Source organism: Herpailurus yagouaroundi, unplaced genomic scaffold, assembly GCF_014898765.1.
Source record: "Herpailurus yagouaroundi ecotype Mexico unplaced genomic scaffold, PumYag 100, whole genome shotgun sequence".
Classification (NCBI taxonomy): Eukaryota; Metazoa; Chordata; class Mammalia; order Carnivora; family Felidae; genus Herpailurus; species Herpailurus yagouaroundi.
Genome location: NW_024412391.1, coordinates 19,712,745 through 19,729,034, shown reverse-complemented (window position 1 = coordinate 19,729,034; position 16,290 = coordinate 19,712,745). Strand labels below are relative to the sequence as shown.

The 16,290-nt window shown below is 36.5% G+C and overlaps 1 long non-coding RNA gene across 1 annotated transcript in view; it reads left to right on the top strand.

The window, feature by feature from the left end:
- LOC121028392 (uncharacterized) overlaps nt 1-16,290 on the top strand; it is a 234,810-nt gene that overhangs the window by 99,277 nt on the left and 119,243 nt on the right. The window lies entirely within an intron of this gene.

Here is a 16,290-nt window from a genome sequence, read left to right as displayed (position 1 = left end):
TGCATGTGGCTTAAAACAACAGAAATTCATTATTTCACGGTTCTGGAGGACAGAAGTCTGAATTAGGTAGCACTAGCCTGAAGTCAAGGTGTCAGCAGAGCCAGTCCTCCCTCTGGAGGCTCCAGGGAGAATCCATTCCAGCTTTTTCCAGCTTCTAGTGTCTGACGACATTCCTTGGCTAATGGTAGCATCACTCCAATCTCTGCTGTCTCCACAAGTCTTACATCTTCTTTTCCTCTTCTGTCTGTGTGAACTCTTTTGCTTTTCTCTTACAAGGACACTTGTGATGGCATTTAGGGCACAAATTGATAATCAGGATAGTCTCCCTATCACAAAAAGCCTTATTAACTTAATCACATTTGCAAAGAACTTTTTTTCCAAATAAGGTAGCATTTACATGTTCCAGGGGTTAAGACCTCATATCTTTAAGGGCCCACTATTCAGCCACATACCATGACTATGAAATTGAAAAGAAGAAAATTCAATATTTTTTAGAAGAATAAGAAATGATTACTCGGGAGACACTGGTGAAATGTGGAAAATAAACATGTCGAACAGACGTGCAGTTCAGTGACTATATATTGGATTAAGGAGATGTCGCACAGCCTAAAGGCTTCAGAGGTGTTGCTATACCTCTCTGAACCAGATGTAGTAAATCCTGGTACATGACACAATTGACAAATACCAGAAGAGAGCAGGGCCTGGGCTTTTTATAAGCAATTACACTCCAACTCGTTAACCTCTTTCCACCTCTGCACCATCCCATCAAGCTACAGAAAGACGTAAAGGACTCAGATTTTTCAGCCCTCCATCTAAGAAGAGGAAACAAATTGTTCTAAATATAATGAAAAGAGATACAAGAGTCCCTCATGTTTTATCATATTTAATAGAATGGCCCAAATTTAGCCAGTTAAAATAAAATACCTTTGCAAATGTTGTAATAAAGGAAAGAAGGAAAGGGTAAAGGGAGGGAGGGAGAGAGAGAGAGGATGGAGAGGACGGGAGGAACTAAAACAACAAATAGTTCCTACTAGCAGGAAAAACACTGTTATTAAAAGATGAAGCTTCATGTGTTCTGTCAAAAAATTAAACCCAATTGCTATTTACAAGACAAAAATTACAGAAATATAAATAAAATGACACAAAAATGAAGCTAAAAAATAGGCCACTACACATTAAGTATACAATAACCAGCAATCCAGTTATATATCAGCATTAATTAGAAAAACAACGAAATCTTGCCATTTGCAACAATGCAGATGGAACTGGAGGGTATTATGCTAAGTGAAATAAGTCAATCAGAGAAAGACAAATATCATATGATTTCACTCATGTGGAATTTAAGAAACACAACAGATTAATACAGGGGAAGGGAAGGAAAAATAAGATGAAAACAGAGAGGGAGGCAAACCATAAGAGACATACAGAGAACAAACTGAGGGTTGCTGGAGGGCAGGTGAGTGGGGAGATGGGTTAAATGGGTGATGGGCATTAAGGAGGGCACTTTTAGGGGTGAGCACTGGGTGTCATATGTAACAGATGAATCACTGAGTTCTACTCCTAAAACCACAATGATACTGTATGTTAACTAACCTGAATTTAAATTTAAAAAAAAAGAAGAGAATATAACAGAGATAAGCTATTCCTGTTATAGCAGTATAAAATGACTAAGAATAAGCCTAATAACAATTGTGTAAGAGATATCTGAAAAGTGTACATAAAATATTAACATACACTGAAAGCATTTACAGCGAATAAAATGTTAAACGTTGCTTTTGACTAAGGATGGTATCGTGAGAGGAGACTTTTTCTGCATGTCTACCCTTTCTAATGTTGAATTTCTGGTTTGTTTGAAAAAATAAATAACCCTCCACCTCGATAATGAGGAATTACTACAATATTGTAGGTAAATCTAAGGAAATGAACTAAGAAAAAAAAACCACATAAATAGGAATATAGAAAAGTTGATATTTATATAAGATCAAAATATATTTTGTGACCAAGTTGTAAAATATTATTTTGTTAATTATGAGAAAACAGTTGATTTTATAAAGCATAAATTGAGTTGTGTCTAGTTAACTTTTGTTTTAATAAGTTTACAACCTAATAAATCAAGAAGCTGTCATAGGGAATCCAAATCTTCAGTTAAGACATTAGAAAGACGTTGTTGAGGAGCGTCTGGGTGGCTCAGTTGATTAAGCATCTAACTTCGGCTCAGATCATGATCTCGCGGTCTGTGACTTTGAGCCCCACCTCAGGCTCTGTGCTGACAGCTCAGAGCCTGGAGCCTGCTTCAGATTCTGTGTCTCTGTCCCTCTCTGCCTCTCCCCAGCTCATGCTCTCTCTCTCTCTCTCTCTCTCTCTCTCTCTCTCTCTCTCAAAAGTAAATAAACACTAAATAAATTTGTTTTTAATAAAAACTAAATAAAAAAAAAGAAAGGCTTATTGTTGTATATTAATGAACACAGTGGAGGACTGTTAAACAGACCATTACTTAAGTGTATGGATTCATATATTTTGATGACCATACCTGAAAAAAATTATTTGATTATTTGATGTTATACTATAGTAAAATAAAGTCTCTTTGGGTAGAGTGAAAAAGTCTATTCCTTCCAGTACTTTTGTTCAAAATTTTAATATTCCACTCAAATAAATATGTAGAAGTCTTTTTATGAATATATATCAGAAATACAATCTCATAATCTTCATCAAAAATAATCTTTGATCAAATTTAATTTCTGATCCAACAATTATTTTGAAATTAAATATGACGTGAAGTATATTATTCTTGTGTTGATGTCAACATTTGGAATAATGGGAAACTTAACCAGTACTGCCCATATAGTCAGCTCTAAACATAAGTCTTGATGTAGGGGATTCTCCAATCTTTCTGAGATGTGTGGTTATCTAATTTAATAATTTATAGAGATATATTTGTCATAGAATTCCTGTATGTACCATAACAGGCAGCATAGCATAGCTGTAAATAAGAAAGGGCATGAAATTATAGAGATTTATTTTATTTTACTTTATTTTATAATTGAATTTTTTAATTTTTTATTGAAATCTATTTGACATATAACATTGTATAAATTTAAAGTGTACATGTTAATTTGTTACATTTATATATTGTAATATGATTGCCTTTGTAGCAATAATTGGCATCTCTCACATTACATAATTATCCTCTTAGGAGAAAGAATTTATTTATTTAAAAAAAAAATTTTAATGTTTATTTTTGAGAGAGCGAGTGAGAGAGAGACAGACAGAGAGACAGAGTATGAGTGGGGGAGGGGCAGAGAGAGAGGGAGACACAGAATTCAAAGCAGGCTCCAGGCTCTGAGCTGTCAGCACAGAGCTCCACACGGGGCTCGAACCCACAGATGGTGAAATCACGACCTGAGCCAAAGTCGGATGCTTAACCAACCAAGCCACCCAGGCATCCCAAGAAAGATTTTAGATGGAAGACAGGAAGGCACCACTAACAAGGTTTCACCAATAGTGTTGTTTGCCTTCTTCTGGTAATTTGACTACCATTATTTAAAAGACATTAGCTAAGATTTCATTCATTTGGACTGGGCAGTTGCTAGAATCAAACAATGTTTGCAAATACCTGTATCTCACAAATGTTTATAATATATATGTTCACAACAGAATAATTTTGATGTAGTTTTTACAATATAGGATTCACAATAATTTATAATTCATATATCTGACAAAAGATTTATATCCAGAATATATAAAGAGCTGTTCCATTTCAATAAAAAGCAACAAATTATCCAAAAATGAACCTAGTGTTTGAAAACACATTTAACAAAAGAACACATAGAATAGGATATAAGCATATCAGTTTATGTTCAACATCATTTGTAATGAGGGAATTTCACATTAAAACTTCAATGAATGACTAAAATCAAACTCATCAGAAAGATTTAGTTAAAAAAACAATACCAAATGTCAATTTAATTAAAAAAACCTGACAATATATTAAATGTTGATGAGGAGCAAGTAGAAATTTCGTACATTTATGTTAAAAATGTAAAATGATATAACTGTTTTGGAAGCTGGATAGTTCTTCATATAGTTAAACATATTCATACCATATGACCCAGTCATTCTACTACTAGATTTGTAGCCAAGAGAAATTAAAACCTATGAACAATCTTGTGTAGGACTGTCCATAACACATGTATCTATCATGGCCCAAAACTGGAAACAACCCTGAAGAACAGCAACAAGTGAATGGATGATTACACTATGAGATTCATATAATGGGATACTATTCAGTGATAAAAAGAACAAACTGCCAATACACATAACAAAATGGAACAATGTCAAAAACATTACCCCCGAGCAAAGTAAGCCAGACACAAAAGAGTAGCTACTGTGTTCTTTCATTTACGTGAAACTAGAGAAGAAAGATTTAAAGTATCAGTAATCAGATTACTAGTTGCTCAGGCCTAGGAGTTGGAGTGTTGACTGAAAGATGACACAAGTGAACATTGTGGGGTGATGAAAATGTTTTCTGTCTTTCTTGTGGTTGTAGTTATGTGCGGTATAAATTTGTCAAAACTCATTGAAATGCATCTAAAATGTATTTTATGCTATGTAAAATATAGACAAAGTTGATATAAAACACCTTTTATAATAGCATCAAAACCATAAAATACTTAGGGAGAAATTTAACACAAGATGTACAAGATTCCTACACTGAACACTTAAAACATTGTTGAAAGAAACTTAATGAAGAGCAAAATGGGAAAAACACCATGTTAATGTTCTAGAAGGCTCAGTATTGTTAAGGTTTATACATTTTTTTTCAAACTGATCTACAGATTCAATATAATCCAAAACAAGAACTAACATGATTTTTGGTAGAAATTGACAAGCTGGTGTTAAAATTCAAATGGGAATGCCGAAACCTTGGAATAACCACTCCATGCAATCGTTAACAAAGAACAATGTTGGATAACTTGTACTACCTGTTTTCAAGATGTACTATACAGCTATAATAATTGAGAAAGTGTGATAATGGCCAAAAAGAAATAGAACAATGAAAATAACTTGAATTCACAAATAGACCCATGTGTAATACAGTTCTCTGATTTTTTTTTTACAGTGAACTAATTAATAAGGAAAAGAATAGTCCTGCATTCAGTTCAAAAAATGATGTTGAAACAACCAGATATTCATATGGGGGTAAAATGAATCTTGATTTTTCTTTCTCACATCATATATAAATTTTAATTTGTAAAATCATAGATGTAAAGCTAAAAGCTAAAACTAAATCTATAAAGCTTCTACCAGAAAACACAGGAGAATATCTTAGAGATTTTGTATAAGGCAAACCTCTTTTTTGTTTCTTTACATAAGATGAAGAACTAAGCATAAAAGAAATAATTGATTAATTAGACTTTATCAGAATTAAAAATCTCTGCTCATCAAAAGTCACTATTTAGAAAATGAATAGGAAAGCCATATGAGAGAAGATTTTGCTATAAATATATCTGACCTTGAACTTGTACTCCTAAGATAAGGGACTTTTTCAACTCAGCAATATAAAAGAAATGATCCAATTTAAAAATGGGCAAAATCCATGAACACATATATCACATGAATGATGAACCTGCACATGAAAACTATTCAACATTTGTTATCAGGTAAAATGCAAATTAAAATCACAATGAGATACCTTTATACAGCTACTAGAGTGTCTAAAACTTGAAAAAACAGGTAACACCAAATGTCAGCGTGGATGTGGAATAACCCAAAGTTCTGGTTGAGTTCCAGGAGTGTAAAATGCTTTAACCATCTTGGAAAACTTTGTCAAGTTCTTATCAAGTTAAACATACATTAACCTTGCAATGTAGCAATTCCACTCCTAGGTATCTGCCCAAGATAAATGAAAACCTGTGCCCGAATAATATCTTGTCCAAGAATGTCCTTAGCAGCCTTAATCATAGCCAAACTGAAAACAATTCAGTATTCATCAACAGGAGAATAATGTAGTCTTGAAATGTAATACAACTCATCAGTATATAAAGGAAGGAAACTATTAAGTGCAGCCACAGGATGTCTCTCACAGACAACATGCTGGGTAAAAGAAACTACACAAAAACCATATAATATATAATTGCATTTATGAATTTCAGTAACAGATCAAACTAATCTGTGATGATAGAAATCAGAAAACTGGTTCTCTTAGAAGCAAAACTGTGGGTTTGGAAAAGAACACAGGCAGCTTTGGAGGTAAAGTAATATTCCAGCTCTTAATTGGGATGTAGTTAGATGAATGCATCTATTTATCAGAATTCATAAAGCCATACTTTTAATGTCTATATAATTTCATTGTCATTTATACACTTCTTCTTTTAAAAATAAGGCAGTGCTTAAGCACTGTTCCTTTGGATTCAGTTCCTTTGGATTAGGCAATTGCTGGAGACTAACAATAGCATGGAATTTATATGTGAAATATCAGCCATAAGGGGAACTGGAGCGGCCACACTACTGGTAATGATGTTGTAACAAAGGAACACTATAGAACTGCTTCAGAGTTGCCGCGTGGCTCAGGACAGCCAGGAAACAGCACCAGCAGGCAGGGCACCCTGATGTGCAGTAATCAGAGGCGAGATGGTTCATTTCTAACATGGAGCTGAAAAGTAACCCTCAATAAATTTTTGCTGAATTGAAATAACTTTTTAACTGACTATGAAGAGCAGTAAAGCTCTTCAGTGAAGACTTTAGAAAAGCTACCGTATACATGAAATGAACATTTGTGGTAAGAAGACACATAAAACTTTTCAGCCTTCAACGAATTTATAGTTAGTAATAATTACATTGAAATATTGTTGATTTTTGTTATATAAACAAATATTCATTTGTTCTTCCACAATAAATGTTAATAGAGGTACATAAAATCATGCATTGAATCATTAAGATCATTGTTACAACATGGCTTAGGTGAGGGCAGAAATAGTACTCTGTATTTTGCTTGGGATTTTTTAATTCTGTTTACCAACTTCTGAAAGTGTATAAATCTTTTAGAGTGCCCATATTTCATTACTTTACAATATTTTTGTATCTAGATTCCGTTTCCTTTTTAAGTTTATTTATTTTGAGAGGGAGAGAATATCCCAAGAAGGCTCTGCTCCAGCAGCTCAGAACTGGATACTGGGCTGGAACAGGACTCAGATAGTTAACAGACTGAGCCACCCAGATGCCCCATATATTCCATCTCTGTTTTTATAACTGGAATAAAAGTCACTGGAGCTAAGACTTAGTGAGGGACAAAAATTATTTCTGATGCCTGAGGTCTGTTTATTATTACCTCCCTATCCAATCTCTTAATTTTCCTATTATTTGCCTTTTTTTCCTTACTCTTTTATTTAGGTTTATTTATTTATTTTTGAGAGAGAGATTGTGTGGGGGAGGAGCAGAGAGAGAGAGAGAGAGAGAGAGAGAGAATCCCAAGCAGGCTCTACACCATCAGCACAGAGCCCTATGTGGGGCTCGAACTATTGAACTGTGAGATCATGACCTGATCCGAAATCAAGAGCTGGACACAGGGCACCTGGATGGCTCAGTCAGTTGCGCATCCAACCTTCAGCTCAAATCATGACCTCATGGTTCATGAATTCAAGCACCACATCAGGATCTCCACTCTCAATGCAGAACCTGCTTAGGATCTTCTGTCCTCCCCTCTCTCTGCCCCTCCCCTGCTCATACTTTCTTCTTATGAAAAATAAACTCTTAAAAATTAAACAAACAAACAAACAAAAAAAGAGTTGCACGCTTAGCCGACTGAGCCACCCAGGCGCCTCACTTCCTCTACTCTTTTAAAGCTGATTTCTAAAACTGATTTCTCTTAGTTCTCATTTCATATATGAAGCATTAATAAGTTCCCGAGACACACGCTATTGATTCAATTTCTTCCTCCCAACAATACGGATAATCTCAGGTACATAGTGATGATTTTAAATGTACACTGTTGATGAAAGAATCTAGCTAAATTGCACTTGTATGCCATAATCTCACTGGAGCAGAGGGGGGCATGGGGACTGTGCTGAACTAACAAACTTTGTAAAACAGTGCTTTGACTAGGAACTGAAGATAAAAGGACTAAAATAAAAGGAACTTTATATTTACAAATAAGCTATCTGGCAAAGTTGTTTCCCATGTGAGTAAGGGTTTCACCATCGTAATACCATTATACATTCATATAAAGGAATTGAACAATTAAGTATACAGATGGCAGAGTGTGGGAGCCAGGTTTTCAACGTTGGAGTGGCAAATTACAGATTGGCAAAGAGAATAGTGTCGAATGACCCATGTAATAATAGGATTAGATTTGGAAAGAGTGTGAATTCATGTTTATCTTAATATAGATTTAGATGATTACATATAGAAACATATATACATATGTCTATACATAAAGTTTCTCTGTTAAGTGAGAGGGTCTAGAAGTGACAGTACATAGTAGCAATGAACATACCTACCATCCAGATCTTGGCTGCTAACATTATTCTCCAATAAAAAGGATCAGGATTCCTTGTAGAAAGATGGACTCTAGGAATGGAGCAGGAAATATATGAACCTTGAGCCTCTTCTCGTGCCAGAAAATAATTAATTCCTATCATCATCATCATTATCCTCTAAAGAGTATAATGAGGGGCATGTCAAAGGGACACAGGAATCCACTGAAATAGCTCTCAGTGGCCAAAGCTAGAAAAATTTGGACAAAATGAATAAAGCAATATTGGAGTATAAGCCAAAGTGTAAAAGAAATATCCATGAGCCCATGCTTATATGAATAGATGATTAAATATATAAATAAACGATTGAATAAATACATAGGGGGAGGGGAGAGGCAAATCCAAATAATTTGTATAGATACCCTGCCCTCAAGAAGAAGAAGCCTAACTCCCTAATCTTCAAGTGTGGACTGCACATAGAGACTTCCCTACAAAGAGAACAGTGGGGAAAGGGGGGAAAAGAGTAACTTTACAGAGAAGAAAGATGACAAACACTCTTCAGCCAGATGATCAAGGTTAACGTCAGTAGTGCTGAATCATGTTGATAGTATGTACCCTTGTTATGATGTGATGAAAATGAGATTTCACCACTGTGGTCTTCCTCCCAAGAAAACATAACCTCAGTCTAATTTGATGCAAAGTGGACAAATCCCAAATGAGATGTGTTCTTACAGTATACCTGCCCAGTACTCAAAACTGCCTAGGTCATCAAAAAAAGGAAAGTCTGAGAAACTGTCAAAGACAAGATGAGCCTAAGAACACACGGCAACTCATATAATATATCCTGGATGGGATCCTGGAACTTCCAAAGAATGTTAGGTCAAAAAGGAAATCTAAATAAAGTATGGACTTCAATAATAGTGTGCCAACATTCATTCATTCATTGCAACAAATGCGACTTACTAATGTAAGACAATAAGGGAGGAAAATGGGTGTGGAGTATGGTGAGTATATCTGTACTACCTTTGTAGTTTTTCTACAAATCTAAAACTGCCTTAACATAAGCTTATTTCAGAACAAAATACAGGGAGAGCTGCTTCAGTGAGAGCTACGTCAAACGCTTGTCATGTTTCAATGTTCCTCTTTTGGTTTCGCAGTGGGTTGGTTTGTTTGCTTGCTTATTGATTGGTTTGGGCCAGCTGTGGTTCAGTGGTAATTGCTCAGGATCAGGTTTTGTGTCTAATATGCAACGTATGTGCTTTTCTCAATTGCTGAAACAGCCTTTAAGCAGAGGTTTAATTCAAAGTCCATGAGTAGTATAGGTTTTCAGTGTCCCAACTGAAAGAATTCAGCTCATGCATAAGCACATTAAATGTTCCCTGGCATTTTATTAATGATCACTGCATGTCTAGTGTTTGTGGAGTAAAAAAGTGTATGTATGTATGTATATGTAAGGAGTAAATTCATTTTAGGTACTGAAGGAGTTGTGCAGCTCAAGAGTGCACAAGGGATTAGACCATATTAACCTAGTTCATATTGAAAGAGACCTTGCACTTGGGGAAATTCTTCCCTGTGGCCAGGTCCCCTCTGGGGAGGCTCTGCCTGCTATGCTTGCTGAGAAAACGGGTGTCATGGTTTGTGGTAGCAGGAGAACCAGGAGGAGAGGTAGCCACGAGAACTTCATGCCTACTCAGGATGCAACTCACGTTTGTTGCCAACCGAATTCTTTATATGAAAATGAGTGGTGTGAATTCACATACCTGCTCAGTCCTTACATTAGTAGGTAAAGTTTCTCTGAATCTCTACTTTTCATCCAAATCTCCATGAAACCAAAATTATTTATTTAGAATAAACAGAGCCTTTTAACCCTGCCTGCATATTGGAATCCTCTCTGGAGCTTCTAAAAGTGCCAGTGACTGGGCCCCGCCCAAGGCTAATCAGAATCTGTAGGGGTAAGGTGTTGGTGGTACAAGAGTCAGGAGTTCTGGAAATCCTCCAGGGATTCTAATGTGCATGCAGGGTTGAGAGCAATTGGGGTAGATCAAGCTTTAAACCCCTATGAACCTTAACCTTCCAGAAGTGAAGCTGCTTGTATGGGAGATGCGTATAGAATTTCCCCTGGTCCTAATTTTAAGCTTTTGCAACTTTCAATTTAAAAAGAAAAAAAAAAATGGAAAAGAAGTAAAAACCACAAATACAAATGAAAACTAGAGAAAATGCTCTGGGGACATTCTCACATCTAGGGAAGAATGACTTTAAAAATGCTTATATTTAAAATTCTCTGTCTCTGTCTTTCTTTTGTTTGCGTTTCTTGATATAATTAGGCAGAGGCATATTTCTGACTTCTAAAGAGTAAAAAATCAATCATGACTAGAGCTACGGAGCCAGAAGAGAATGTGAGGAAGTAAAAGGGACGGCATGCCTGCTTCTTTAGATCAGACAGCCCAGAGCATAACCCTCAGGCATTCTATGTATCTTCCGGGAAGTCCCACATCCTTGACATCACTTTGTTTCTAAATGTAAAAATTACACATCAATTAGGAACCTAAAAAAAAAGCCTCAAGTACAGGGTGCCAGGAACCACTAAGCAGTACTGAGGTTATTCTATCTAAGTAGTAATGAAACAAACTCTCCAGGACAATTAGCATTCAAGCAGGAAAAGAGGTGATTTATGATGATGTTCAACTTTAAGCAGTTAAAAATAACAATTTTTAAATATTTTTATAAACCTTCGCCAGTGTGACAGTTTCATTCTACACATTTTATTTCACTGTTTTAATCCAGAGAGGACTTGTTTCTGTTGTTTCTGTGATCTTAGAGAAATGAGTATCCTTGAATAAACAATGAATAAAGGCATTACATGAACCTGTATTCTTAAAGACTGCTTACAGATGAGAACAAAGCTTGTAGATATATGTACATGTTAGTATACAAACTGCTTTTTAAATTTTTTTTGATGTTTATTCATTTATGAGAGACAGAGAGAGAGAGAGCATGAATGGGGGAGGGGCAGAGAGAAGAGGGAGACATAGAATCCAAAGCGGGCTCCAGGCTCTGAACTGTCAGCACAGAGCCCGACGTGGGGCTCAAACTCACATACCATGAAATCATGACCTGAGCTGAAGTCCGACGCTTAACTGACTGAGCCACCCAGGCGCCCCCTGCTTTTTAAGACAAATAGAATTAGGTTATCACAACCCACATCTGCCTTTAAGCAGAGGTTTGATTCGAAGTCCACAAGTGGTAGTTTTTCAGTATCCAAACTGAAAGAATTCTGATTGTGGATTAGCATATTAAAATTTGAAATGTGTTAGCTTAATAATGTTCAAAACTCACTAAATTGGGCTGGACATCGCTAACATTTTGTCAAACTAGTGAATCTTCTAGCACTGTGAAAGATTCACTGATTCTTTAAATGCGGCCTAAGAGAGTGTGTTTGGCCAAGAAGAGAACCACTAATTATCTGTGAATGCACAATGATCTTTAAACTTTCAAAGTAAATGCTTCTCAGGGGGACACTTGCCCTTCTAACTCCAGATGCTCTAAAAAACTACCACAAATTGTGAGTAGTCAGGTGACTCCTGAGAAATACGATGAATTTGGATTCATATCAGTTTAGGATAAATCTCAGTGGGAATATCTCTTCTCTCATAGATGCCAATTATATTTAATCAGTTATAAAATATCTAGAAAAATAAGATACTTTCTCTCTCTCCTTGGTAAGTTACACTGTGAATTTTTTTCTGCCCCGAAATATACCGTACACCTTGCCCACCATCCACCCAGTGACTAGTAACGCTCAATAAATATTTTATGAATTAGTCAATAATTACAAAAATGAATATATTGCTATCCGGATCTTAAATAATCTTAACCCAAACTCAGCAGTTGAACACTAAACAGGTATAAAATACCTACTGAATACCAGGCACCGTCCTGGGTTCTAGGGATACAGAGTTGAATAAAGTTCTTTAACACATTTCAGAAAAGAAACTGTGTGTCCTAAGATATTCACAGTATTTCACAATGACTAATAGCTGATGACAAGTGAATGTTTCATATGCCTAATTTCAGTCGAAGCCCAATTTATTTCTGCCTACCTCAGAAAAGTACAATTGAGAAAATATTAGAACCGCTTCTGAGCAGTCCATTGCCAATGTCAGCAGAATGTGCTGCTTAAGGGTAAACCTCTGAGGTTAGATTCTGACTCCTTTGCTAACTGTGGTTTTGATCAATGTCTTAATATTTTGAAACTGTAATTTCCTAATCTGTAAAGTGGGGAAATAATAATGATGGTCACAGGGTCATTGTGACAATGAAATGGGATCATCTATATCTGGAACAAATTAAACACTTAGTAAAAGCTACTGCTGCTGTATTCAGTACTCGAGCTAGGTTTTCAAAACAGGAAGACTCCAGGGTGGCGATTTGTTTGCAGGTAGATGAAATCATTTTGAGGTTGTGTTTATAGAGCAATTTACATGAGATCGAGAAAATGTCCTTAAACATGTCAGAATGAGGGAGAAAACTGATGGAGCTTAATGGGTGTCTAAAGCTCCACCAGGCTCTTGGCTGCTGTCACCATTATTATTTATTACTTTATGTTACCACTTCATGAGGAGTGAGGAAAGAAACGTCATGCTAAATGCTGATAGTAGCCAAAAACTTTCCATTTTTTTTAGTGTAGTGGAAAGAGAAGTGATGATGAACATAAAAACAACCCTCTCATACTCATGACTGATTTAAATGAGAATTCTACGGAATATGAGAAGCCTCAGTAGGAAATCCCCCTGCCAGCACTCACTCACTCACTCATTCGCCTATTCACTCACCCGTTTGTTCATTCATAAATAAAAGAGCAGTACTAGTAATGTCTGTGAGGAGCAATGAGAAGCACACATTTCTGTCTCACGCTGGTGCTATTATAATGACCAAATTAAAACCTAACTTATGAAAAAAACCACACAGCTTTCTTTAAACTTCCTGCTGGCACAGGAAGGAAGGGCAGGTTGCTGAGTATGTTGTTTCCCGAAAAAGAGAAAAGGAGGATAAGTCTGTGACAGTGAACAGGTAATTCCATCAAAGACTTGGTGTGATCACAAGCAGTGGGGAGAGGTAGCAGGATAGAATTTCAAATTAAACTTAAGTTGATTTTCTTGAACAGTTTTAGAACGCTGTCCGTAATTAAATAGAAATGATGGAGAGGATGGGAAGGGCAAAAACTAACAGAAACTACAAATGGCAATTTATAATTATTAACTAACTGCATTGCAGGGTCAGACGTGGCCCATGTAAGTGTCTCTTGGCATTAGCATAGGAATGTCTCTTGAAGTCACATTGCTGCAACAAAACTCTTTTCACTCTATAGTTGTAGAATTATTATCACACACACACACACACACACACACACACACACACACACACACATTTATTTAATTATAACCTGCCAACATGGCCTTGTCATTCATTTCTGAGTCCTATCACTCAGGCAATAAATTGTGAAGAATTGCCAGCTTAGCCACCATCACCAACCACTAGAGTTCCCTGAGTTTCCCAGACATTCTAAACTCTGTACCCTTCTGGGGTCACATTTGCACTGTGGGGTCCTCACTTTGAAATGACAAGCTCTGAACACAAATGGAGCAGCCTTTGTAAACCGCTACCTTCTCCTGCGATGATTTTTCCCTATTGTCTGTGCATCTTGTTAGTGCCATGCTTGAATCCACACCATTAGAGCCGTAACACAGCTGCTGTCATTCTCAGTTATGTAGGGCTCTGGCAAAGACAGAGCAACTCTGAAAAAAAGCCTCTTGCCCCCCATTTTATCACCCAGAGTCAGAAACTTAAATACATAACAACCAATTATTTGAAGTCTTCCCAAGGCTCATAGGATAGGGCCAATTGCCCTTCCAAACTCAGAAAAAGAGCTGAAATAAGGAGGATAGGACAGGTCAGGACTGATCAAAACTAACATTCAGACAGGAAGGACCAATTAGGATGACGGCTGGAAGGGAATGCAAGACACCAGAGAAGCAGGTGTTTTTGATTATTTTTTCTTTTTAATTTGAGAGAATATTACAAGTAAAAATTCCATTAATATCCACAGTTCAGTGAGTTTTTGTTATAATTTTAAACATATGTCTTTTTTTTAATCACTTCAGGCAACAAAGCAAAGATTATGCCTAATGTGTGCAATGAATTAAATTGTGAAGAGAATGTATTTAAATTAGCAAGGAAAAGATGAAAATCTCTTTCATGGATTTAACTACATTTTGATTTATATAAGACTTTTTAGCTAATTTGGAGGCTAGTTTCTTTTATGAGATGGGGTTTTTTTTAATGTATTTTATTTTATTTGTTTTGAGAGAGAGAGAGAGAGAGAGAGAGAGAGAGAGAGAGAGAGAATTGAGTGGGGGAGGGGCAGAGAGAGAGGGAGACACAGAATCTGAAACAGGCTTCAGACTTCAAGCTGTCAGCACAGAGCCCAACTCGGGGCTTGAACTCAGGGACCATGAGATCATGACTTGAGCCCAAGTCAGACACTTAACTGACTGAGCCACCCAGGCGCCCTGAGATGCGTTTTGAGATTAAAGACAATTTGAATGTTTAAATATGGGTAAGGAAAGATTTGACAATGGGTAAATGTACTCTAAACATTAGCTGTCAAACATGGCTGCATTTTGGAATCAGTGGGGAGCTTTAAAAACTCGTTTATGCCTGTATAAGACTGAAAACACTGCCAATTAAATTATCACTCTTCATAAATTGTATGATGCACCCCTAATATGACAGATAATAGTGAGGTCTACAACTGATAATAATTGTAATGTTGGCTTTGGAGGTTAACAGCCCTGGGAAATAATCTAATCAAATTTTCCCTAGCTTTGGGAAAATGGTACAGGAATAGTGAATATAAAGCCAAAATAACCATGAAGAAGTTTACTTTTTTCTCTGTGAGGGTTTAAAGGAAAATACTGATATTAAACTTTCTCAGAAACTTTCTTTGCAGATCTCAGTGTGCCCATATGGCTTTGTTAGCCAATTAATAACAAAGTAGGCACAATTATTTTTTTTTAATGTTTATTTATTTATTTTGAGAGAGAGACACAGAATCTCAAGCAGGCTCTGCACTGACAATGTAGGAGCCCAACATGGGGCTCGATCCCAGGAACCATGAGATCATGAACTGAGCTGAATTCAAGAGCGCAACAATGCTCAATGGACTGAGCTACCCAGGTGCCCCTGGGGAGGATTACTGTTAAACCAAGCCATGAGTATTGTCATATTTATCTGAAAAGAAAGGTCTCGCAGAAAAGGAGTGGATTCTTGGACATAATTATGAGTCTTTTAAAAAGGCAGATGGGAGAATGGATGTTGGGTAGGAAAAACAGTGTCCACTACAAGGAATGATCATGGCACCAGGATTTGTATTAATTAAAAATTGCAAACAACTTATATGCTCATGAAAGGAGGTTTCAAAAAGTATCTTATATCTTATATATAGATATACATATAATGTCTATAATAACATGACTATTAGATGCTAAATAAAAAACAGCATTGGGGCGCCTGGGTGGCGCAGTCGGTTAAGCGTCCGACTTCAGCCAGGTCACGATCTCGCGGTCCGGGAGTTCGAGCCCCGCGTCAGGCTCTGGGCTGATGGCTCAGAGCCTGGAGCCTGTTTCCGATTCTGTGTCTCCCTCTCTCTCTGCCCCTCGCCCGTTCATGCTCTGTCTCTCTCTGTCCCAAAAATAAATAAACGTTGGGGAAAAAAAAAATCTTTAAAAATAAAAACAGCATTGTTTTTATATGTATATGT